Source organism: Somniosus microcephalus, chromosome 13, assembly GCF_052327205.1.
Source record: "Somniosus microcephalus isolate GS21.2 chromosome 13, FLI_Smic_1.0, whole genome shotgun sequence".
NCBI lineage: Eukaryota > Metazoa > Chordata > Chondrichthyes > Squaliformes > Somniosidae > Somniosus > Somniosus microcephalus.
The window spans coordinates 28,026,653-28,051,371 of record NC_140999.1 but is presented as its reverse complement, the minus strand read 5'-3'; the positions used below and the strand labels follow the sequence as shown (position 1 = coordinate 28,051,371).

Below are 24,719 nucleotides of genomic sequence, written 5' to 3'. Positions count from 1 at the left end.
AACTTTTCATTTCAGAAATATATCACCCTATGTTAACATATATATCAGTGCCAAACAGTACTTGGTAATACCTGATCGATACTATGTATGTCAAACAATTCTATCACCATTTGTTTCCTATGAGTTGATAAAAGTTGATACAGAATCCAGCACATTTGGAATCAGACAGCATGATACTGTTTCCAGGAACATATTTTATTGGAGTTACAATTTACACGTAAATAGCTATCCGTTACAAAATGCAACACAACAGAAGATTTTCACCCTGCTATACTTTTAAAATATATATTTTCGAAACAAAGGATCTATATATGTATATCCAAAACAATGAGAAGTCTTTTCATTATAACAGGAGAATTTGTTCAGCATATTGTATTGAAATATTATAAGGCTTCTACGTCAGTTCCTGAAGTTCGCCCCCCCCCCCGCATTTATTAATATATTTAAATATGAGAAGCTGCAGATAATTTAAACTGAAAATCGTTTGTTAATGATTCGCCAAAATTGCTGAACAAACTAACTTGTTATTAAAAATGGATTGCAAGTAGCATTACCATGCTGTAGATGATGTGCAGATTATTCAATATAAACCAGACACTTAAGCTTTAGCATGTTCTGAATGTCCACTGCTACATTTGTAATTGTTAAGAAATTTGGTATCATACAATCACAATTTTTTACATGCATTTGTGTTAGAAGTGGATATTTACATTATTTTTTAGTGTATTATAAGTGCTATCAAATTTCAACCAAATTATTTTTAAATTGCTACCTAAACGTTGTTGGGTTGTAAGTGCATATTTAAAAGACCTTTAAATGCAGGAATAATCTGTACCTATTTTTAGATGTAAATGGATAATTGGCATTAAGCTATATGCAAGTTTGCTCTGCCATGTTCAGTGCTGTACGATGTGATCAGAAGGACATTTTGTGAACAGAACACACCGGGCCCAGGCACAAATCGTTTTACTACAAATCACTCATTAGAAACTTTCAAGTAAATTTCACTGCTGCCAAAAAGCAGGATTGTAAGAGAAAAGATTCCAATGGGAAGAAAAAGGGGGTTGAGTGTGTCAATAATAAATGGTTTAAAAGGAAAACAATTCAAATTTCCACAAGACTAACACTGACATTGTCTCTTTCAAAATTGATTGGCCAAGAGATATTACGATCTGGCAGTAAGAATTTTTTTTTATGGTTTGAAAAATAGCTTCTACAAAGTGTAACACATAAGAATTGCACGTCTGTGGAAGTGTGAGATACTAACTGAACGATAGTTACTTAGCAACAACAAAAGAAGAAACAATAAAAATGTATGCAGATGTAAGTTCAATCGAAGAATGCAGTGTGCTGTGGTCCATGCATGTCTTCTATTTTATTTTATTATGTTCAGCATTCAAATGAACAGAGGAAAGGTGATTCTGAAGCCAGCCAATTCCAATCAGGGCTCAAAGAAATAACATTACAGCAGATGGATTAGCACAGGACAAACACAGCACTGTGGGCTGGCTGTGGATGATGACAATATATATTGTGAGCATGTTCAAACAATAACATTGCAATAATAAGTGGCTTCAATCGCTTCAATGTAAATGTCCTAATGGAAGTGAGACAAAAGAACCGGAACTAGTGAATGTGGTACAAGGTTGACCCAATATATTAAAGATTCCACTAGGGGTACCTAGCATCTTGATCTAGTTCTTCCAAGTGATCAGGGTAGCATCCATAACATAGAAGAGATGGAATCTCGAGGGGCTGGTGGCCACAGCATGATTAAATTTGAGATTATCTAGCAATCAGCGGCAGTAAGGGCCAGCACAGAAACATATGATTGTAAAATGGCAAACTTCAAAAGGGAGGAGGGAGCAACTTAAAAGATTTAACTGGGAAATACAGCAGTAAGATATTTAATTTGGGGAAAAAATGGAATACCTTTTAAAATTAGAATGCTGAATATGCAAGATAAGCCGAAGAAAATTAAGTGTAAGCTGAAAAAGCAGCCCCCAAATGGATCAATAGGTCAATTAAAATGGGAATAAGAGAAAAAAAAACTATACAATAGATGCAGGGAAAAGGAGGGGGAGAAAGCTCATAGAAGCATAGAAATTTGCTAAAACAGGTAATTAGAGAATCAAAAAGGGCTCAAAGTATTAATCACAATTTTAAACTATTCTTTCAGTATTAGGAAAGAGTTGAGATATTAAAATGAATAGATTGCTGTTTCCTAGGAATACTAAGGAGAACAGTACTAACTAAATACCCAACCCAGTATCCTTGGGGATTTTGAAATTATTATTATAGCAAAGCTACTTGATAAATTAAAGGCTCGTAGGACTAAAACATTCGCTGGATGTGGTTGCATATTTCCTAGGGCGCTGAAGGAAGGAATTTGTCGGGTGCTGATCATTACCAAGAATGAATCATTGGGCACCATTGAGATTCCACAGGTTGGAGGCAAACACATGTGGTGACGAATCTAACTTGGACAAGTACAGGCCCCTCATCAGTAATACATAGCACAGAAACAGGCCATTCGGCCCAACCAGTCCATGCCGGCGTTTATGCTCCACTCGAGCCTCCACCCATCTTTCTTCATCTAAATCTATCAGCATAACCCTCTATTCCCTTCTCCCTCATATGCTTGTCTAGACTCCCCTTAAATGCATCTATACTGTTCGTTTCAACCACTCCCTGTGGTAGCGAGTTCCACATTCTCACCACTCTTTGGGTAAAGAAGTTTCTTCTGAATTCTCTATTGGATTTCTTGGTGACTATCTTATATTGATGGCCTAGTTATGCTCTTCCCTACAAGTGGAAACATTCTCTCTGTATCCACTCTATCAAAACCTTTCATAATTTTAAAGACCTCTATTAGGCCACCCCTCAGCCTTTTTTCAAGAGAAAAGAGACCCAGCCTGTTCATCCTTTCCTGATATGTATACCCTCGCATTTCTGGTATCATCCTTGTAAATATTCTCTGCACCCTCTCCAGTGCCTCTATATCCTTTTTATAATATGGCGACCAGAACTGTACGCAGTACTCTAAGTGTGGCCTAGCCAAGGTTCGATACAGGTTTAGCATAACTTCCCTACTTTTCAATTCTATCCCTCTAGAAATAAACCCTAGTGCTTGGTTTGCTTTTTTTATGGTCTTGCTAACCTGTATCGCAACTTTTAGTGATTTGTGTATTTATACTCCGAGATCCCTTTGTTCCTCTACCCCACCTAGACTTGCACCTCCAAGTAGTAAGTGACCTCCGTATTCTTCCTACCAAAATATAATACCTTACATTTATCTGTGTTGAACTTCATTTGCCAATTATATGCCCATTCTTCAAGTTTATTAATGTCCTCCTGTAATTTGTTGCAGTCCTCTTCAGTATTGACTATCCCCTCCAATTTGGTGTCATCCGCAAATTTAGAAATTGTGTTTTTGATTCCAAAGTCTAAATCGTTAATATAAATTGTGAACAACAGTGGTCCCAGCACTGATCCTTGTGGAACACCACTAGCCACCTTCTGCCACTGTAAATAGTTACCTTTTACCCCTACTCTCTGCTTTCTGTCCTGAAGCCAGCTAGCTATCCATTCTGCTACTTGTCCCCTGACTCCACATTCTCTGACCTTGTTCATCAGTCTATTATGGGGTACCTTATCGAAGGCCTTTTGAAAATCTAGATAAAACCTGCAGGGCTACAGACCAAGAGCTGGGAAGTGGGATTAGGCTGGCTAGCTCTTTGTTGGCCGACGCAGACACGATGGGCCGAAATGGCCTCCTTCCGTGCTGTAACGTTCTATGCTTCTATGATAAATTACATCTACTGCATTACCATTGTCTACTCTTTCTGTTACCTCTTCAAAAAATTCAATGAGTTTGGTCAAGCAAGACTGTCCCTTTTGAAATCATGCTGACTATTCATTACTATGTTTTTGGTTTCTAGATGTTCTTCGATTTTCTCCTTTAGTAGGGATTCCATTATTTTCCCTACCATCGATGTTAAGCTGACTGGTCTATAATTCCCTGGACATGTTCTATCCACCTTCTTAAATATAGGTATTACGTTAGCTATCCGCCAGTCCTCTGGCACTACACCTTTTTCTCATGAATTATTAAATATTTGCAGTAATGCCTCTGCTATCTCTTCCCTAGATTCTTTTAAAATGCATGGATGCAATCCATCCAGCCCAGGGGTTTTATCCTCTTTGAGTTTGATTAGTTTATTTAATAATATCCCCTCTTTTTATTTTAAATACACATATCTCATTACTAATCTCATCATCCAATGCCATGTCCTCCTGTTCTATCTCCCTGGTAAATACTGAAGCAAAATAATTATTTAATATTTCTGCCATCCCTCTATCGTTACCTGTGGTATTGTCCTGTCTATCCCTTAATGGCCCTATTCCCATCCCAACTTTCCTTTTGTTATTGATGTGCCTGTAAAATATTTTAATATTTTGCTTTATGTTTCTTGATAATTGAATTTCATAGTTCCTCTTTGCCTTCCTAATAGTTTTTTTTTACTTCTCTCCTAATCTCTTTGTATTCTCCCTTATTATGCACTCCTCTGCTGTCTATGGACTTAATGTATGCCTCTTTTCTTACCCTCAAATTGTTCCCTTATGGCTTTATTCATTCATGGATGTCTCATTAGTGTTCAGTTTGTTCTTTCCTTTTAGCGGAATATATTGTTCCTGCACTCTGTTGAACTAGGTAAACTAAAGGAAACTATTCTAAGGGCTATACTGAAAGAAGACCTATTACTAATAGCTTAACAAGAAACAGCTGGCATCGATTTTGAAGTTGCTACCTGACCAACATTCTTGACATTTTTGAAGGTCTCACCAATAAAGAAAGAAAGACTTGCATTTATATAGCGCCTTTCATGACCACTGGACGTCTCAAAGCGCTTTACAGCCAATGAAGTACTTTTGAAGTGGAGTCACTGTTGTAATGTGAGAAGATAGTTTAATATACCATATGATACACGTCAGTGGAACTTTCAGAAAGCTTTTGACATGGTTCCACATGAAAGACTAATTAAACTAAGGGGGTGATTTTGCCAGCCCTGGGGAGGAGGGTATGGAGGCAGGACTGCCGGGAAAATGGCAGAATTTGGGGGCGGGAGCCTAACCCGCCCCCAACCCGCCTCTGTGCCATCTTGCCAGGAGACGGGTTGCCGACCCACGCCGGGTTCCATCTCCTTGGCTCCGAAACCCGCAAGGGTCAGCGAGGCAAGCAGTGGGTCTGCGGGGGTCAGAGGGGTCCAAAAGTGCACTGTGGAGGTAAGTGATGGGTGCAATTGTGGAGAGGTGTGTATCTGAGGTAAGTGCAAAGTGTTATTAAAAGTGTACTTACCTTTGGTTCTTCCTGCAGGCTTCAATCAGTGGGTATGCGGAGAGTCTCGCACCTCCGCGGTAGAGATGACAGATGGCCGTTGCACTCTCCAATGCAGTAACCATCTAATTTCTACAAAAGAAAGAGGTTTGATGAGGTCTTGAATTCAAGAACTCATCAAACTGCAGAGATTGTCAGTGTTTGACAGCTTCACAGAGCTGTCAAACGATGACAATTCATCTGTCAAAATTTTTTAACAGATGAAACGTCATACGTTGACGTTCTCTGTAACCGGCTTTCCCTTAATTGGCCTGCTAAGCCCGCTGGGCAGGCTTAACAAGGTCAATCAAGGGAAAATAGCATGGGTTGGCCAGAAGTTGATGGAGGCGGGACTGAAACCTGACAAGTGGAAGTCCCGCCTCCAAAAGCTCCCCATTGGCAAAATCCAGCCCTAAAAGCCACAGAGTAGGACACAGAAAATTGCTTAAAAAACAGAAAACAATCAGTACTCATAAGAATTAGAATGTCAAGTCTCACAGGGGTCAGTTCGAGAACCTTCAATGCTTTTAATTTGCATAAATGACGTGGATACTAAAAGCGGGTGTAGGCTTGTCAAATTTGCCGATGACACAAAGATATTAACAGTAGACATGGGATACATTTCCAATTTTGCTACACATTGTGCATACAGAAAATATTTCCCCAATGAGTGGAATTAAATTAACAGAGGGACTTAGAAAAGCACCTGGTGATGATTTTAGAAAATATGACAATGCAATTAAAAAGTTAATAGAATCCTGGAATTTATGGTCAGAACAGTTGAATACAGATATTCAAAGGTTATGCTAAGGTTTAACAGGGTGCTGGGCAGATGATACTTAGAGCACTAAGTATGTTCTAAGCAGTTCAGTGACTTTCTCTTCCAATTCCTTGGAGCAAACTGAAATTGTGAGGTAGACCCCAATATTTTCCTCTGTGGGCTACTCCTCAACAAATTTGTGAAGAAATTGCTCATAAGCATGTTTATGAAATTGTTAAAACTAATTTATGGGGGAAAGTATCAGGGATAGTCTACTATGTGATGTGAAAAATGTGTTGTGAAAAATAAGTCACGTTGTAGGGCTAGAAGGACATACGTTTATTGGTGTAAAGCAAATTTAAATCAGATATTAGGAAGAACGTTTTTACTCAAAGGATAATAATCTGTCAAACAGGTTACGGAAACATTAGCAATGTTCAAACAGCAGTTGGGCGGTAAGGTGGGAGAGTTGGGTACTAGAGCGATGAGTTTTGATAGGCTGAATGGCTGCCTCTTGTCCTTGACTTTCCTTATGAAAACTCTGACAACAATTAGACTACAGCGTAATGTGAGTTACAGATCAGGGTAATGTCTGACTTCTTGCCACTGGCAGAGAGCCTTGGCTGCTTGGAGCACTTCTTGGAAATTTGGGCACTGATGTGCACAATTTTTTTATGACCAGTCATTTCAAATAGAAAGACTTCCACTAATATAGCACCTTTCATGCCCTTAAGACTTCCAAAGTGCTTTACCCCCAATGAAGTATTTTTGAAGTGAAATGCAGCAGCAATTTGTACTCAGCAAGGCCCCACAAGTAGCAATGAAATTAATGACCAGGTAATTGGTTTTTGGGGATGTTAGATGAGTGATGAATATTGGCTAAGGCATCAGGAGAACTCTTCTGCTCTTTTTCAAACAGTGCCATGGGATCTTTTATGATCTTATATTGGGCCTCAGCTTAACATCTCATCCAAAGGTTGGCACCTCTGACAGTGCAGATCTTCCTTAGTACTGCACTGAAGTGCCAGCCTAGATTATATACTCAATTCACCAGAGTGGGGCTTGAACCTACTACCTTCTGATTCAGAGGCAAGAGTCCCACCACTGAACCAACACTGACACAAAGGATGAGCCCAAATGTCTGACGTGCTCCTGGCAGAAGAGGCTCTGTACCAGGAAAGCAATGTTGGAAAATTATTCCAATCATTTCAGTCTTTGGTTTGTGCTTGTTGAGGCAGAGATTTCCAAGGACGGCAGCCTTTTATTCTGTCTTATACTGTATTAGAAGTTCAAGGTACTATTTTACTATTAGGGCTTAATTCAGAACCAAATTGAACATTCTAATCAATTTGAATTGGGCATACGCAAATTATGCAGACACATGTACGATGCTGTTTTCTATATTTTCCCCTGTTCTTGACCAATTTGGCCCAAATGTTTTCAGGTATTGTCAAGGACCTAAAGTGTGTCAGAACAGACAACAAGTGCTTTATAAAATACATTTTTTCCTTCTAGTATGCAGTATTTAGTATCAAATCTCCTTCATAGTCTAACACCTAGGGTTAGATTTTTATCCTTTTCAAAAAAATAGTGAAATGCCTAATTTCAAGATAATTTACAACGTGCTCTTGAAATCAGTTTTGAAACATGTTTTTTGAGAATACAGTTCCATTCAGTGTAATGAAAATCTAGCAGCCAGCAGTCATGCACTTTGGATCCAAGAAAGACAAATCGGAATATTTTCTTAATGGTGAGAGATTAGGAGTTGTGCAGGAGCAAAGGGATTTATGTGTCCATGTACACAAATCACTAAAAGCTAGTAGACAGCTACAAAAAGCAATCTAAAAGCCTAATGGAATGTTGGCCTTTATCTCAAGGGGACAATATTTTACCTTTGGCAGACTGAGTCTATGGGGGTCCAGGCCAAGACATAGGCCTAGGTCCCCAGGCAGGCCCCACTTCCACCCCAAGTAAGGCTGGTACTCCTTCTTTTGGGGATGAGGAAATTCCTGGCCTGGTAGTCCCCTCTCTCACGACCATGCTCCTTCTGACAAAGGTGTCCTTATTTGCAGTGGAATGAGATTCCTCTACAATCCTCCATTAATAAGGTCCTGAGGAGACTGGCACAGAAGGTGGGAACCAGGCGTACCCAGGTCCCAGCCTAATTCCAGGGTCTTCTGCCACACTCCCGCTGGACTTAGAGTTGGAATACACTGGTGGCCCACAGAAATTCAGGGGCTCTGCTTCAATCCCCACTGTTTTTATGTTTAAAGGCAAAATTGGCACAGTGTAAGGTAGATGGTGGATTCTATCAACAAGAAACTCACTCCATATAAGGAAGCAATCAATTTATTTGAGAGGGAGAGTCTGGAAGGTGTTGGGAATAAGAGATTGGAGGGTTGCATAGAACTATTGTTATCTACCATATTATTCCTATATTCTTTGATTTACATGATATGTTGCATCAATGTGCCCACATACACTGATTGTTATTATATGGTTAGGAAATACAAATATTTTAGGTTTGCCAACCTGAGAAGAACATTTGACTCCTCTAAAACATTCAGTTAAATCTTGTAAGTTTATTTTTGCATCATAAGCAAAAACGTGATTGTTCTCCCCATGACTAAGAAAGACACACAGAAAGCAGTCCGCATCAGAATGATCTGAAGTAGCCACTTCATGAATTATCTCCAACACTCCTGTCGCTTTGAGGTTATCATAAGGACGTACACTTGTGCACAATGAAGTACTCACATGGATAAGTGTGCATGGATGTCCATTCTACTTTTTCACTGAGCAAGGAGAACCCAGCAGTCAACAAAAGGACCACTCACTTTAGCACCAACCACCACTCCCCTCAAGCATCAGTTCAGATGTGCACACTACAGGAGAAGATCAGAGTGATTGGAGGAGGAAGAAGAAGGTGGGATACTAAGTGCTGGTGATGAAGAGGTAGCAGTGGTGGGACTGATGAAGGACCAGATAGTGCATGGTAAAGATTCAGAAGGCTGAGTGCCATTCCTCAATTGGAAAGGGATATAGATCTCAGTGGTCATATTTTCCAACTGAAGCAATAAGAAATCAAGTTTCGTGTGGAACCTTCATAACATGACGTAACACGTGGTAAAACACAACCAGATACAGCATGAACCTTCATCTATTCTTCCCCAGCAATGGACCTTAACCCCTAACTTTAAAACAACATCAGTTTTTAAAATTTGTCCTTAGGATATGGGCGTCGCTGGCAAAGCCAACATTTATTGCCCATCCCTAATTGGTGGTGGTAGCCGCCTTCTTGAACCGCTACAGTCCGTGTGGTGAAGGTACTCCCACTGTGCTGTTGGGGAGGAATTTCCAGGATTTTGACCCAGTGACTATGAAGGGACGGCAATATACTTCCAAGTTAGGATGGTGTGTGACTTGGAGGGGAACTTGCAGTGCATCTTGTAGATGGTACACACTGCAGCCACGGTGCGGCGGTGGTGGAGGGATTGAATGTTTAAGGTGGTGGATGGGCTGCCAATCAAGCGGGCTGCTTTGTCCTGGATGGTGGCGAGCTTCTTGAATGTTGTTGGAGCTGCATTCAGGTAGCTAAAGTGAACATTGGTCCCTTAGACGATGAGACTGGGGAATTAATAATGTGGAACAGGGAATTGGCAGAGACTCTGAACAAATATTTTGTATCTGTCTTCATGGTAGAAGACACTAACAACATCCCAATAATGGATAATCAAGGGGCCACAGGGAGGGGGGAACTAAAGACAATCACTATCATTAAGGAAATATTACTTGGTAAAATAATAGGACTAAAAGATGACAAGTCCCCCTGGATCAGATGGCCTGCATCCCAGGGTCTTAAAAGAAGTGGCTGCAGAGATAATGGATGTATTGGTTGCAATATACCAAAATTCCCTGGACTCTGGAGAGGTCCCAGTGGATTGGAAAACCGCAAATGTAACACCCCTATTTAAGAAAGGAGGGAGACAAAAAGCAGGAAACTATAGACCACTTAGCCTAACATCTATTGTTGGGAAAATGTTGGAGTCCTTCATTAAGGAAGCAGTGGCAGGGCATTTGGAAAATCATAATGCAGTCAAACAGAGTCAGCATGGTTTTATGAAAGGGAAATCATGTTTAACAAAGTTGCTGGAGTTCTTTGAGGAGGTAACGAGCAGGGTGGACAAAGGTGAACCAGTGGATGTGGTGTATTTGGATTTCCAGAAGGCATTTGATAAGGTGCCACATAAAAGGTTACTGCATAAGATAACACCTCACGGAATTGGGGGTAAGGGCCCCGAAATTCCGTTCCCTACGGGTGTGTACGCACTGTGTACTCACCCGTAGGGCCAACGGAAGTGGCGGTTTCACGCATGCACTGCGCATGTGCTGGAAACCGGAGCTTCCGTTCTGTGAAGAAAGGGGTTTGCAGGTCAAACGCCTGCGCCAGAGAGGCAGTGTGTACGCCTGGAACATCCATTTTTTTCGAGGTTGATGCAGTCCGGGTAAGTCGGTAGCAGCTGCGCCTGGAAAAGCAGGCGCAAGGCCTGCTTTTAACAAGGTAAGAGGTGATATCAGTAAAAGAAAACATTTTTTTAAACTTATTTATCATTTTAAAATACTTTAAAGAAAGGTAAGTTTATTTTTAGCCCCGTTAAAAACTTTAATTATTTTTTTCAAAAATTAAAATTTTTGTTTAAAATAGTTAATTTATGTAATTTATAGTCATTTTAAAAATGTGATTTTCTTTTAAATTTATTTGAAGTTTTACTTATGTTTTGAGGGTGATCTCTATTCATAGATTTGACAGGCCTTCCTGTCAAATCCATGAATGGAGATTCCCTGATCTGATTGGCTCCCCATGGCCCACATGATCCCAGGGACGCTGCGAACTAGCTGCGCCCCTGGGATACGCGTACCCTGCACACCGGCAGTTTGAGGAGGCACATCAATGGAATTCTATGCCGGCCCAGAGAATTATAGTCGACGCGGTTCGTTTGTGCAGGTCGGGGGCTTACGCCCGCGAGAAGCCTCCGACCAGAATTTCTGGGCCAATATATTAGCATGGATAGAGAATTGGCTAACTAACAGAAAGCAGAGAGCCGGGATAAATGGGTAATTTTCCGGTTGGTAAACGGTAACTAGTGGGGTGCCACAGGGATCAGTGCTGGGGCCTCAATATTTACAAACTACATTAATGACTTGGATGAAGGGACCGAGTGTAATGTAGCCAAGTTTGCAGGTGATACAAAGATGGGTGGGAAAGCAAGTTGTGCAGAGGACTCAAAGAACCTGCAAAGGGATATAGACAGGCTAAGTGAGTGGGCAAACATTTGGCAGATGGAGTATAATGTGGGAAAGTGCGAGGTTATACACTTTGGCAGGAAAAATAAAAAAGCAAATTATTATTTAAATGGAGAGAGATTACAAAATTCTACAGTTCAGAGGGACCTGGGGGTCCTTGTGCATGAAACACAAAAAGTTAGCATGCAGGTACAGCAAGTAATCAAAAAGGCAAATGGAATGTTGGCCTTTATTTCAAAGGGGTTGGAGTATAAAAGCAGGGAAGTTCTGCTACAACTGTACAGGGTATTGGTGAGACCACACCTTGAGTACTGCATACAGTTTTGGTCTCCTTATTTAAGGAAGGATATACTTGCATTGGAGGCAGTTCAGAGATGATTCACTAGGTTAATTCCAGAGATGAGGGGGTTGACTTATGAGGAAAGGTTGAGCAGGCTGGGCCTATACTCATTGGAATTTAGAAGAATGAGAGGTGATCTTATTGAAACATATAAGATACTGAGGGGGCTCGACAAGGTAGATGCAGAGAGGATGTTTCCCCTCGTGGGGAAATCTAGAACGCAGGGGCACAGCTTTAGAATAAAGGGTCGCCCTTTTAGAACTGAGATGAGGAGGAATTTCTTCTCTCAGAGGGTCGTAAATTTGTGGAATTCTCTGCCCCAGAGAGCTGTGAAGGCTGGGTCATTAAATACATTTAAGGTGGAGATAGACAAATTTTTGCAAGATAAGGCAATGAAGGGTTATGGGGAGCAGGCAGGGAAGTGGTTTTGAGGTCAAGATCAGCCATGATCTTATTGAATAGCGGAGCAGGCTCGAGGGGCCAAGTGGCCTAGTCCTGCTCTTATTTCTTATGTTTTTATATTCTTATGTTCATCCAGGCAAGTGGAGAATATTCCATCACACTCCTGACTTGTGCATTGTAGATGGTGGAAAGGTTTTGGGGAGACAGGAGGTGAGACACTCGCCACACAATACCCAACCTCTGATGTATGAATCATTTCTAGCCATACTAGTGCTCTTTTAAATGGCATTGCCAATTTATGGACAGTTTTGTATTATGAACTTATGACCATTAGGAACTGGGTCAAGACAGCTCAAAGCCATCTTACATAGAACCCTAACAGCCAGCAGACAGGAGAGATTTCCATCCTGTCAGTTTGGGTAGCACTCAAAGTGAGGCTCAAAAGATGAAAGGACAGTGGCCTAGAAATTGGGTTTTGGCTTAGCCAGGGCTTTAGCGCCGGAAGTTAGTGCCGGCGCTAGTCCCCCTGCGCGCGCCAAAAATTCAGTAGCGCCGCGCCCAAACGGCTGCCGGTGCTACTGAAGGGTCTTAGCGCCTGGAAAAGGGTGCTAACTGCCATTTAGCGCCGCAATTCCGGCGCTGCGGCACCCGATGCGGTGCGGCAGGCTGGGGAAGTGCAGGCCTCCTCCTTCCGTTAAGGAGGAGCTGCCTGCACCCGGCCGTGGCCCGCGCAAATCTGTTTAAAAATGAGCCCGGCACCTCGGACAAGTGCCGGGCTTGCATCTGTTCGGGGGGGGGGGGGGGAGAAGTCCGGGGAGGGAGCTGCGGGCAGGCGGCCAGCGGGAAAGCGGCCGGCCGCCGCGGGGCCTTTAATGCGCCGGCGCAAACACATGTTGGACTCTGTTGCCAGAGTCTTAGTTGCGGCTGCCACGGGCGAGGCGGCCGCAACTGAATGTCGGCGCTGGGGCCCGTCGGCATGGCAACCGGGACGCTGCGCACACCGATGACGTCATCGGTGCCGGCGCAGCGCTACCGGTGCAACGCCGCTTTAGGGCCCCAGGGAATTTTTCAACTGGCCATAACTCTGGCGCTAGTCCCTCTAGCGCCTCAAAAGCGGTGCTAAGGCTAGTGAATTTCTAGGCCAGTGTGTGTTAACACACCATGGCCTAGAAATTCATTAAGGCGCTGCCAGCTTTGCGGCCAGTTACCGCCTAAAGAGGGCTTCTGTGCCAAAAATGAGTTTGCGCTGATATTCAGCGCAGCGGTATTGGCGGCGGTAGCCGTTAGCGCTGCGCCGGCACTGATGACGTCATCGGTGTGCGCAGTGCCCTGGTTCCGCCCCGAAACCGGCCCGATCCCCATATTTAGTAGCGGCCGCCTCCTCCGAAGCGGCCGCAAACAGCGACCAGAAAACGGGGCCATGCTGTAGCCTTAGTGGGGCACTTTAAAGGGGAAGGTGCGGCCGGCCGCTTTTTCAGCAGCCGCCTGCCCGCACCTCCTTCCCCGGCCTCCTCCACACCCCCCCCCCCCGCGGCATTGCCGGCTGCTTTCCGCGAACCCGGCACTTCTCCGTGGTGCCGGGCTCATTTGCCGGCACTCTCCAGCGGCGATCTCCCCGTTGCAGGCAGCTCCCCCTTAAGAGAAGGAGGAGGCCTGCAGTACCGCAGCCTGCCGCTCCGCAGCGGCTGGCGCAGCGGCGCCAAGAGCGCTGAAATTCAGTGTCAGCGCCCCAAGCGGAGGCGGGCACACCCTGGTATAGCGCCTGGTTCTGAATTGGGGCGCAAACACTGAATATCTGACGATCGCTAATGGCTCCCCGCCCAGCGCTAACTTTTGGGCGCGAGCGAGCTGACCGCCCCAAAGTGAATTTCTAGGCCTATGTCATCCAATCGCCCACTGTGAAATAATGTTCTATTATCCATTCCATCCTATTAAGAAAGCAGTGTTGAGCATAAATTGGAGTAAAATATCCTTTAAAATAAATCTTCAGATTAAGAAGGTCTTCATTAGAAAGATTTTTTACAATGCTAAAAAACTAGCTTTGCATTTTCTAAGTTTATTTTAAGAGGACCACTACAATGATCTATTGTCTACTTTATTTCCATTTTACACAACTCAGATTTATTTAATCAATTTATTTAATCACAAATGTGTTTCTTTGTTGCAAAACACAGGGCAGTTTAGGTTCTCAAAGGGACAACAGCATGATGTTCATACTTGAACAAACTCTTTCATGTCCACTAGCTTCATCCTGAAAAGAAAATCAGATGGCAGTGACATCCCCTGTAATTTGTTTCTAATGTCACAGTAAGTAATCAGATGTGTGCCGCTATTGCGCACACACGGTCTCACGCGTGCTCTGTTGCTGGGCATTTTGTGCCTGATTTGCCATGAATGTGAGTCAAGTTGCTCCTGTCAGTAATGCTGTGTGCACTCCCTAAAGAGAGTTTTGAGGCTGAACTAATGTCTTTTTCTGTTTTGTTCTTTAACTGACTTGAAAACACTGGTCTCTCTTCATCTATGGCTCCACTGAACTGGAAACCTTAACCTACTGGGCACTCAATTTCCATTTGAAACTCTCCATAAAACTTGTGTCCGATATTATACAAAAGAATAACATTCAGTCGCACAAAATGTTTTAAGCAATATCAGAATAACAAGTATATGTATGATAATGGAGAATTAACATTAGGGTAGGCAATTATAGGACTGGATCTGATGGACTTGTTCTTCAATTGACCCACCCATGCTTACATTCCTCCTCCCTACTACAGTCCGAGTCCAAGTTCATTCATGCTATTCAATTGCACCTCTTAAAAATCTGAATGGAAAAATGTTATGCTTGTTTGATGAAAAATAATCCACATTGTGTTGCTGTGCTACTGACAGCTTGCTTCCTGAGGGTATCCTGAATCGTGTCAAGGTATCCTCAATTGACTTTGAATGGATAATGCTTAGCCAGTTGGTATACTGAATTTCACGTAAGTATGATCGAATCTGCTTTAAACACTTGGCTGCTCATTTTGTAAGAATTTTATTTATCATAAATGTCTTGTTAAATCCTTCATAGGACTCCAAATGCATGCCTGTACCACAGCCTAAAAGAATGGAGTACACAAAGAGGGGTCGGATGGTGCAGTGAGTTAGCGCACTGACCTTACAGCTTTGGGACCTCTCAGGTGGACGGAAAAGATCCCATGGCACTATTTGAAGAAGATCAGGGGGCATTCTCCCTGGTGTCCTGGCAAATATTTATCCCTCAATCAACATCGTTAAAACAGATTATCTGGTTATTATCACATTTCTGTATGTGAGACATTGCTGTGTGCAAATTGACTGTCGCGTTTCCTACATTGCAACAGTGACTGCACTTCCATGAAGTACTTCATTGGCTATAAAGCGCATTGGAACGTCCTGAGGTCGTGAAAGGCCCTATATAAATACAAAATCTTTCTGTTTGCAGTAAGCACAACTCCAAAGAATAAGAAACTGACAATAATGCAACATTCTTTAACAGTCTCAGTCAGAGACCCTGGTCATTGTTAGTGTGGAAATGAGAAATTCACGCTGCTGTAATAGAAGATCCTGGCTGGTATTTAATGCTTGGAAAATCGCGGGCTGCGGGCGTGCACTTTCCTGGTATGCACTCCCGATGTGTGCAGGGACGCTGCTATTCAGAAACTGGGGTTAAAATAGAATTTATATTTTTGGGGCAGAGGCAAAGGAGCTCCACTCAGCATCTCATATATTCTTTACCTGATCTGAAAGTGCGAGATGCTGACACTAGGTACAAGCAGTGTGAAAATGTTCCCTTTCTCAGTACTGATAATTTTCATCTTGAACACAAAAATACCACTTAACAAGAAACAAAAAAAGTGTACATATCATTGCTGCCCTTTTTTGAGACCTGTCTAAGCATCTTAAGGTTTTTAAACTACTTGGCCATATAATGGGACACAATTGTGACAAAAATAAAACATTTTTGTCTATGATAGTTTCAGCCTTGGCTCAGTGGTGGCACGTTTGACTCTGAATTAGAAGTCATGCATTCAAGCCCAACTCTAGAGACGGGTTAGTGGGGGGGGGGGGAGAGTGGGTGGGGGTCGGGGGGGGGTGCGGGTGGAGGGGTGGGAGGGTTTTTTTTCAACACCCGGACAATTAATTAACAGACATGAAAATATAGGCTAGGGATCCACAATTTCTCAGGGTGCCATTCTGGGCCTAGAAATTGGATCATACCCGCATCGGGGCATTATCCCAGTGCAGCGCCTAATGAGACCGGTAGCAGGACCACGGCAATTTGTTCCACCAACCTTATTAGGATAGTACCGACGAGCTGCGGCCATCAGTTGCTGCCCCAGGTGAAGGGTGTCAGGTCTTCCTGGATAGTTGAGATAAGATGGGCCAAATGGCCTCCCTCATCTGTATCTATCCAGTTCGACCCAGTTCAATGCTAAAGTCGGAGATAATTAAAAACCGTGCCGCATATAATGGTACTAGATGTTCAGTTTTCTGTTAATTAATGAAGGTAGAAAGGCTTTGTGGCACTCAGAGCAATTTCTCAGGGTCACACCGAGTTTCAAATTTAAGAGCTGCAGCTCTTCCAGGGCCACTAACTACTTCAGTACTCAAGTTGTCGAAATTTCATTAATTTTTAAAGTCACACACAACACACATAAAAATAAAAGAGCTGGCCAGGCAGAGTAATCCTGGCATTTATTTCAGTCATGAAAAGAACATAAAAGACTTATTCACCCCATGGCTCTTTTAATTTATACAGTCTTTACACTCATGAAATAAAAGTCAGGTGTAGCAACTGTGTTATCCAGTGTGTAACTGAGATGGACTATCTAAAAGACAGTACAAAGAGATGAAATGGGGTTGAATTGCTAAGGTAAATTCACTGGTGCCGCACTCCCAGTGGAAACCGCGCTTAAGACAATGTGGTTCTGAGAATTGGTGCTACAGTGCTGTAGCCCTATCTCTGACCCGTGCTTCCTTCGATCACGGCTCCTTGCTGGGAGCAGAGGATCTGTCTGTACTTTTTTGAAAGGTATTGGGGCCAGTATTAAATATCATTGCATGGCGGGGAGTCGCTTTGGACATTTCATCTGAATCTGGAGGCTTATTTCCCTTTCCAAGTCACGAGTTGGTCATTGAACAACCGAATGGTCTTAAACCTTTTTAGGTGAATAGCAGGAACTAGTAGCTCCTCGTGAGTGGCATTGTGAGCAATAAAATGGACCTTGAGATGTGACCCTCCTGAACATAGCATGGGCGCATACCATAACTTATTGGAGTACGTAAACTTGAGGTCATCCAAAACTCGGCTGCCCGTGTCCTAACTCGCACCAAGTCCCGTTCTCCCATCACCCCTGTGCTTGCTGACCTAAATTGGCTCCTGGTTAAGCAGCTCCTTGATTTCAAAATTCTCATCCATGTTTTCAAATCCCTCCATGGCTTCGCCCCTCCCTACCTCTGTAATCTCCTTCAGCCCCACAACCCCCCGAGATATCTGCGCTCCTCTAATTCTACCCTCTTGAGCATCCCTGATTATAATCGCTCAACCATCGGTGACCGTGCCTTCTGTTGCCTAGGCCCTAAGCTCTGGAATTCCCTGCCTAAACCTCTCCGCCTCTCTACCTCTCTTTCCTCCTTTAAGACGCTCCTTAAAACCTACCTCTATGACCAAGCTTTTGGTCACCTGCCCTAATTTCTCCTTATGTGGCTCGGTGTCAAAATTGTTGTTTTATAATACTCCTGTGCAGCGCCTTGGGACGTTTTACTACGTTAAAGGCGCTACATAAATACAAGTTGTTGTTGACAGTGGTTCCAGCAGATGGAGATCTACAGTTTCAGCAGCAGTTGCTCTTCTTGCTGCAGCCCGACCATGATTGGCACTGAACACCGGATACATGAGCGTTCACACACCTGACCTGCAGGTGACACCTACCAGCAGCAGTCATCCCAAGTCTCGGAGTTTTCCTACCAGCTATACAACGGACGTTATTGTTTTCGGTGTGGTAGAAAGGGCTGACATGGAAAATAAAGTGCAGGCAAATAACAGCTGTTGTTGTGTATAAAATTGGATTCGGAAGGAAATTGAAGCGAAGCCATTCCTTTTACAGGATCACTAGCTCTGTTTTTATTGCTTTGTTTCAGCAGCACATTTCCTAACTGGCTGGTCACCTGCATCTCAACTAAGACATGATAGCATTCCCTCCATGACTAGTTCCCTCTATTTTGCAGAATATTAGCTTAGAAATTCCTCCTCTGCTGGCATGATCTGGGCAAACGGAGCCTGGATAATTGTGAGTTCCAAACGCTCATGGCAACCCATGCTATTTTCCTATCCAGGTTTTCTGCCCTTACCATTTTTTAAAAATTTGTTTGTGGGATGTGGGCGTCGCTGGCGAGGCCAGCATTTATTGCCCATCCCTAATTGCCCTTGAGAAGGGCAGATTCCCTTTGAGTTTCCTATTTTTTCCACACTGCTTCCACCTTGTGCCAGGCTTGTCCATTTCAAGTGGGCATTAAAGTCCAGCAAGGCTATTCTCTGTAGGGAAAGGAGGCCTTAAAGCTACTCGTTAGTTTATTTTCACTGCCAGACAATTGAAAAGCTTGGGGATTGCTTTCAGTGCTGCCTGCCACAAAATATAATGCAATAGGATGAAGGAAAACAAAAAAGATATGATAGGGAGATCGGGTGGCACTCTAATCCGCCATTATGCCACCAACTTCTTTACCCAAAGAGTGGTGAGAATGTGGAACTCGCTACTACAGGGAGTGGTTGAAGTGAATAGTATAGATGCATTTAAGGGGAGGCTTGAGAAGCATATGAGGGCAAAGGGAATAGAGGGTTACGCTGATAGATTTAGATGAGGAAAGACGGGAGGAGGCTCGAGTGGAGCATAAACGCCGGCATGGACTGGTTGGGCCGAATGGCCTGTTTCGGTGCCGTATATCGTATGTAGTCCTGTGTACTCCAACTGTATCTATAGACCCAGGCACAGCTATCTGGAAATGATAGAAAAGTACTGTCTCCTTAGGCTCCTGTTCAGTAGAGAGATTGTTTTAGAGCTGTGTCAATTGTTTCACCTGCAGTCAACCTCCATCATATGAACAATTCCCCTAGTGGCAGTCAAGATAAACCACCACCCTCAATTTTTCTGCCTCGAGCTCTTTCCAGGCTAGTGCATGATTTAAGCAGCATTAAACAATTTGCAGTCCACAAATATATCCAACAGGTGACGGATACATTATTCCTGACGAAGGGTTTCGACCTGAAATGTTGACTCTCTTTCTCTCTCTACGGATGTTGCCTGGCCTGCTGAGTTTTTCCAGCATTTTCTGTTATTATTTCGGATTTCCAGCATCCGCAGTATTTTGCTATCGATACATTATTCATTTGGGCCTGTACTTTCTTTTCCTTTTCCACTGACCAGCAATAATAGTATGACAGGGGTGTCCAATTTCACCACATGGCTGGCTATCTTATAGTACAGAGAGCCATTGAGGGTGTCCACGTGGCCACCCAGGACCCTAGGCACAATACTGTGGCTTACATGCACATAAAGGGGTTTTACTTAATCAACAGCAGCTGATCAATGACCACCAACACCGTGGCATGCAAGTCAATGCCCTCTGTCCAAGCACCAGTCATGATACTTTCATTTTAAGACAGTCATGTGTGCTAGACTTATTTGAATGCAAAGACAGGTTGGAAGGATGGCTCCTCGAGACCAAAGATATTCTTTTCAGTCCTGGCTTCTGATACTTTTGTGCCAACTGCAGACAGAAGCTTTTCCTACAATCAGAATTATTATTAAATATTTTAAATATATATTATTGGTATCTTCAAGTATCACTGCACATATCTGGACCAATACGGAGCAGCCATTATGTGCAATCCTACCCAATGTTTTCAGAATAATTATCACCTGCTGCATGCTATAAATCTTCCGTTTGAGAAGAGGTGTCAGCATGTAATTTGATGAGCAGAATGGCAATGCTATGGCAGAATAAATGGTTGAAAATGCCAAATAAGAATCAGCAATGGTACCAGCAATGTAGCAAGAGAGACCAATGCACCAAGCATTAATTTCAGATGACATTTAAAGAGGGCCACAGCCACGGCATTTCATAAAGGGTCAAATTACATGTGCTAAGTTACAGTGCCAAATCATCTTGTTGTATACTTCCATGCTCAGTTGTTTAAGCACCATTGATTACAAGTGATGACATTTAGTTCCTCTATTGTGTAGAGTGAATATTGGCAGCTTGAGTAGGCAGGGTGCTGTTGCCTAGTGCTTGTGCTTTATATCAAACATGCGATGCCTAACCTACTACACTTAACTGATTTCCTTGTGGAAGAAGTGTGTTGGCAAGCTGCAGGGTTTCTCACACAGCCTGCTAGGAATCTGGTGGCTCTGAACTTCCCTAGACTAGGCATTAGCGTGGCATTGCATGTGAGTCAGCTACATCCAGGTCTGTGGTGCCTGACTGGTGTCCATCGGTAACTTTATTTGAACTGTTAAAACTAGAACTGATTGATGTAACTATAATAAAAACAGAAAATGCTGGTATGCAGGTCAGGCAGCATCTGTGGAGAGAGAAACAGAGTTAACGTTTCAGGTCGATGACCTTTTGATGTAATCTATATATTGATATAGATTATTGTTGGTGAAATGTTCTTATTTAAAGATTTATTTTCTTTTGCCTGTTTCTCATGCTACCTACCATTTGCCTGTACAGTGATACTTTATCACAGATTCTAGCAGAGTATCTTTCTTTGTTTCCTTTAAGCACCTCTGAAGTTGCATACTGTGTGGTGATGAATTCTTCAGCCAACTTTAAACTGCAGCTCCCAGCGAGTCTGGGGTTAGGTATCATGGCATGCAATCTGCTGGATTATCTTTATCCGTGTGGTGCTCTACAGTCCTGTTGCACAATTACATTTCAAAAGACATCACTGTATCCAGAGTGAAGGGTTCATCAGCTTTCCAAAGATAGATGCAAAGAGTAGTGTCTGTGATAACCTTGAACTACAACCCCTCCATACATGTTGAAATATTACACTCTTCATGATATTACAAGTAGATCTCAAACAAGCTGATTATACTGTTATTCTGTGAGATGGCGGGAACAACTAGATAACTGATGGCCGTTGTGTAGTGGGCCGGACCAATTTCAGTTAGCATTGCGTCATGACCACCAGGACTCTCATCCACCTGGAATTCTATAATTGTCTTAGTATTTCAGTTTCAATTTACAGTCCTTCAACCACTAAGATTTTGTAAAGGTCATCAGTTGTCTAGTTGTTCCCTTCATTGGAATTTTGTATCTTTCAAATTAGTTCTCACCGTGGATCTGTGATAGACGTGAGGTTAGGGACAAAGTATACATTGCATATGATCATCCCTGTCAGCTTCTCATCTCCGTGATGCTTTGTGGTGTTCCTGTTTTCTGGAGAGTTTCCACTTTCTTTGGTTCTGCTGACATGCCGTTTTCCACAAATATCAAACTAATGAAATGAGTTTCTTCTTACTAAATTCACATTTTTCACGAGTAAAATGTCCCTCCAATGATTTCTTCGAATATTGTTGTTCTCATTCAATTGCTTTGTTGGCAGCACATATGTCCACACAGAACTGGGCATCATCAGGCTTTCTCAGTTTTAGCCACTGTTGGTGACACGCAAGAAGTAGGACTATCTGACACTTCAATCATATTGTTATCCATTAATTCATTCAGCTTTATTTCAATTTTCCTTTCTACAAAAGGAACACGAGTTTATTTTGTTGTGCAACAGGTTGCGTACATTCATCTCTGTGTAGTGTCATTTGCACAACCTTTAGCTTTGACGCCTACTGACTTGTTGGAATGTAATGTATGCTTCATTAACAATGCTTCTGCCCTTCACTTTGTGTCATCATTCAAAGACAGTAACAGCAACTCTTGTGCTTCCTGCAACTTTAGCAGAAAGCCTGCATTGCTCTCCACAATGCGCGTTGCCCTCCTTGTGATCCTCTTTTGTGCCTTATTGTTCCCATGAGTTTGTTGAGCATTGACAGAGGTGTGACAGAATCTTATGGAAACAGCTCTACTGAGTGTGTCTGTAGTTCCAACTTTGAAGTAGTCCATTCAATTTCCTACAGTCACTAAGAACATTTCTTAGGCACCAAGTCAATCACCACTTTCATTGATACACCTTCAATCTGTATAACGGTGTTGCTTTCTTATTTGGCACAGCGTTCACCTTTTCTCCAGTTTTCTCTTTTGCATATTTCTTATCTTCCGAATTGCTATCAGCTGTGTCCCGTGAAATGTTTCTAAATTGGTGCATTTTGACATTTTGTTCACTCTCCTTGTTTTGTGATTTTTATCTCAGCTCTCTGGGTCTTTATCCTACTTTTTGCTTTGAAAGTGACAGCAGTCTGTAAAATGGTTTGTCTTTTGAAGGAGAACCTGATTTTGCTTTTCTAGACATTCACCCTCATAAGGATATGCAGCACACATTGACCTCCTCCCCCTTGCCTTAACCCGGGGTGTCCTTTTCTTCTGGTTTCCATTGCTTAATATTCAACTTCCTAACGGTGGGACTTGATCAATTTGCTACGCCTGATAGTGCAAGCCACTGCCAACTGAAAATCTCCACTCAGGGCAGCCTTTCTCTAAAGCATATTGATGGAACTTCTTTGAAGATCAGCATTCAGTCATTTGTTTTTCAAGTTCATTATTCACATTCTGCAACTTTAATTTCATTGCTAACTGCCTTAGTCATACACAAAACTGGCCCACTGTTTCTCTCTCATTCTATTGAACTCAATGAAAGACAATTCATTTGTAGATAGTTTTTTGAATGTGTAATAATTGGTACATGCTATTTTGCCACTGGCATAATCATTACTCTCCCCCTCACGAGTTAGAGCATCGAAGATTTCTTGTAACTCCAACCTAGCCTTGTGCAGTCATATTAAATCTGATTATTGTCCTTTCAAGTTTATTGGCCACTTTGGCCAGTGATGAGCAGCTGAAAATAGGTGAGAATGTGCATCAAATACAGGAAGGCTAGACAGCATTGATGTCATTTTGATAGCAGGCACACATGTCATGTTTATTTTTAACATCGATCTTAGTGCTTTTGCAAATCCTTGTCACCAGTGTCATGTTTGGTTCTGAATAAAACAGAAAAGAAACTGCTCCTTTTACTGGACCACTGTTTCTGTCTTTATCCCTTGTTTCAGAAGGGCATTTTCTAACTGACCACATGTAACTCAGCCAGGACATGATAGCATTACCTTTACGACTAGCCTTCCCTGCTAAATACATATACAATTCCATAATACAGCTCAAGGAACAGCATCTCATCTTTTGATTAGGCACTTTACAGCCTTCTGGACTCAACATTGAGTTCAACAATTTCAGACTATAACCCCCCTGCCCCCATTCTTCAGGCCGTATGATTTTGCCATCCCTGTTGTGTATGTAATATGTGTGCTACTTTGAACCTATGGACAGGACTGCACTACTTGTAGGGCGTAGTGATACGCAGTACCACTCCTGGCCATAGGGGTATAAATAGTACTGTGGGTACTGATCTCCCCTCAGTTCCCGCCTGTGGGCATGAAGTAAAGACCTACGTATAGTCCCTACCTCCAACCAGTAAAGACCTGTTTTATTGTTACTGATTAAGTCTGAGTATTAATTACTTGAACAACTCACAGATTTAACAATCCCCATTTGCAACATTTTACCTTTCCTGCCTCCTGCCTTAGCACAGAATGTTCCTTCAATTCCTTCCCCGCCTCTGTACCTGCTTAAAATCTGTTACATCTCCAGCTTTTTCCAGTTCTGATTAAGGGTCCCAGACCTGAAACGTTAACTCTGTTTCTCTCTCCACGGATGCTGCCTGGCCTGCTGAGTGTTTCCCGCATTTTCTGTTGTTATTTCAAATTTCCAGCATCCGCAGCATTTTGCTATTCCATAATATAGTACTGTATTAAACACTGCACCCAAGTCCTCGTTTACATAAAATATAATACCATGGATGTATCACCAACAATACCATGGGCCAATCATGAACATCAGGACATATGTTCATGAGAATGGAGCAGAATTGTCACTGTTCATTTAGACATCACAAATAGGTTGTATTTTTTACTCCTGCCCATCATCACATATATTATATATGCCCTATATCCTATGCCCTAATCTTCAGATTTTTCCATTAGCTTAATGTGACACAACCGCTTAAGGGGTTAGTGCAAATACTTGGTGCTATTGAATCAATGTGTAGTGTTGCAGCATTATTCATTCTCCTACTGATATAGCAATTTAATTCATATAAAAATGACAACCCACACGCATTCAAATACCTAATCCAGTACATGTTCACTTGTAGTGTGTCCTTAGTGTATTGAACATTAGGATTCTCTAAGTTACGTCTACAAATGCTTTAAACAAAGCCTTGTTAATGAAAGGCATCAGTCACTGGCAACAGCTGAGCATCTTCCACAGAGTCATCAGGTTCTCTA

General features: G+C 42.5%; 1 pseudogene; it reads right to left on the bottom strand.

The window, feature by feature from the left end:
- LOC147108165 (uncharacterized) overlaps positions 1 to 21,075 on the bottom strand; it is a 47,527-nt pseudogene extending 26,452 nt beyond the window's left edge.
- Positions 21,076 to 24,719: the final 3,644 nt, after the last annotated feature.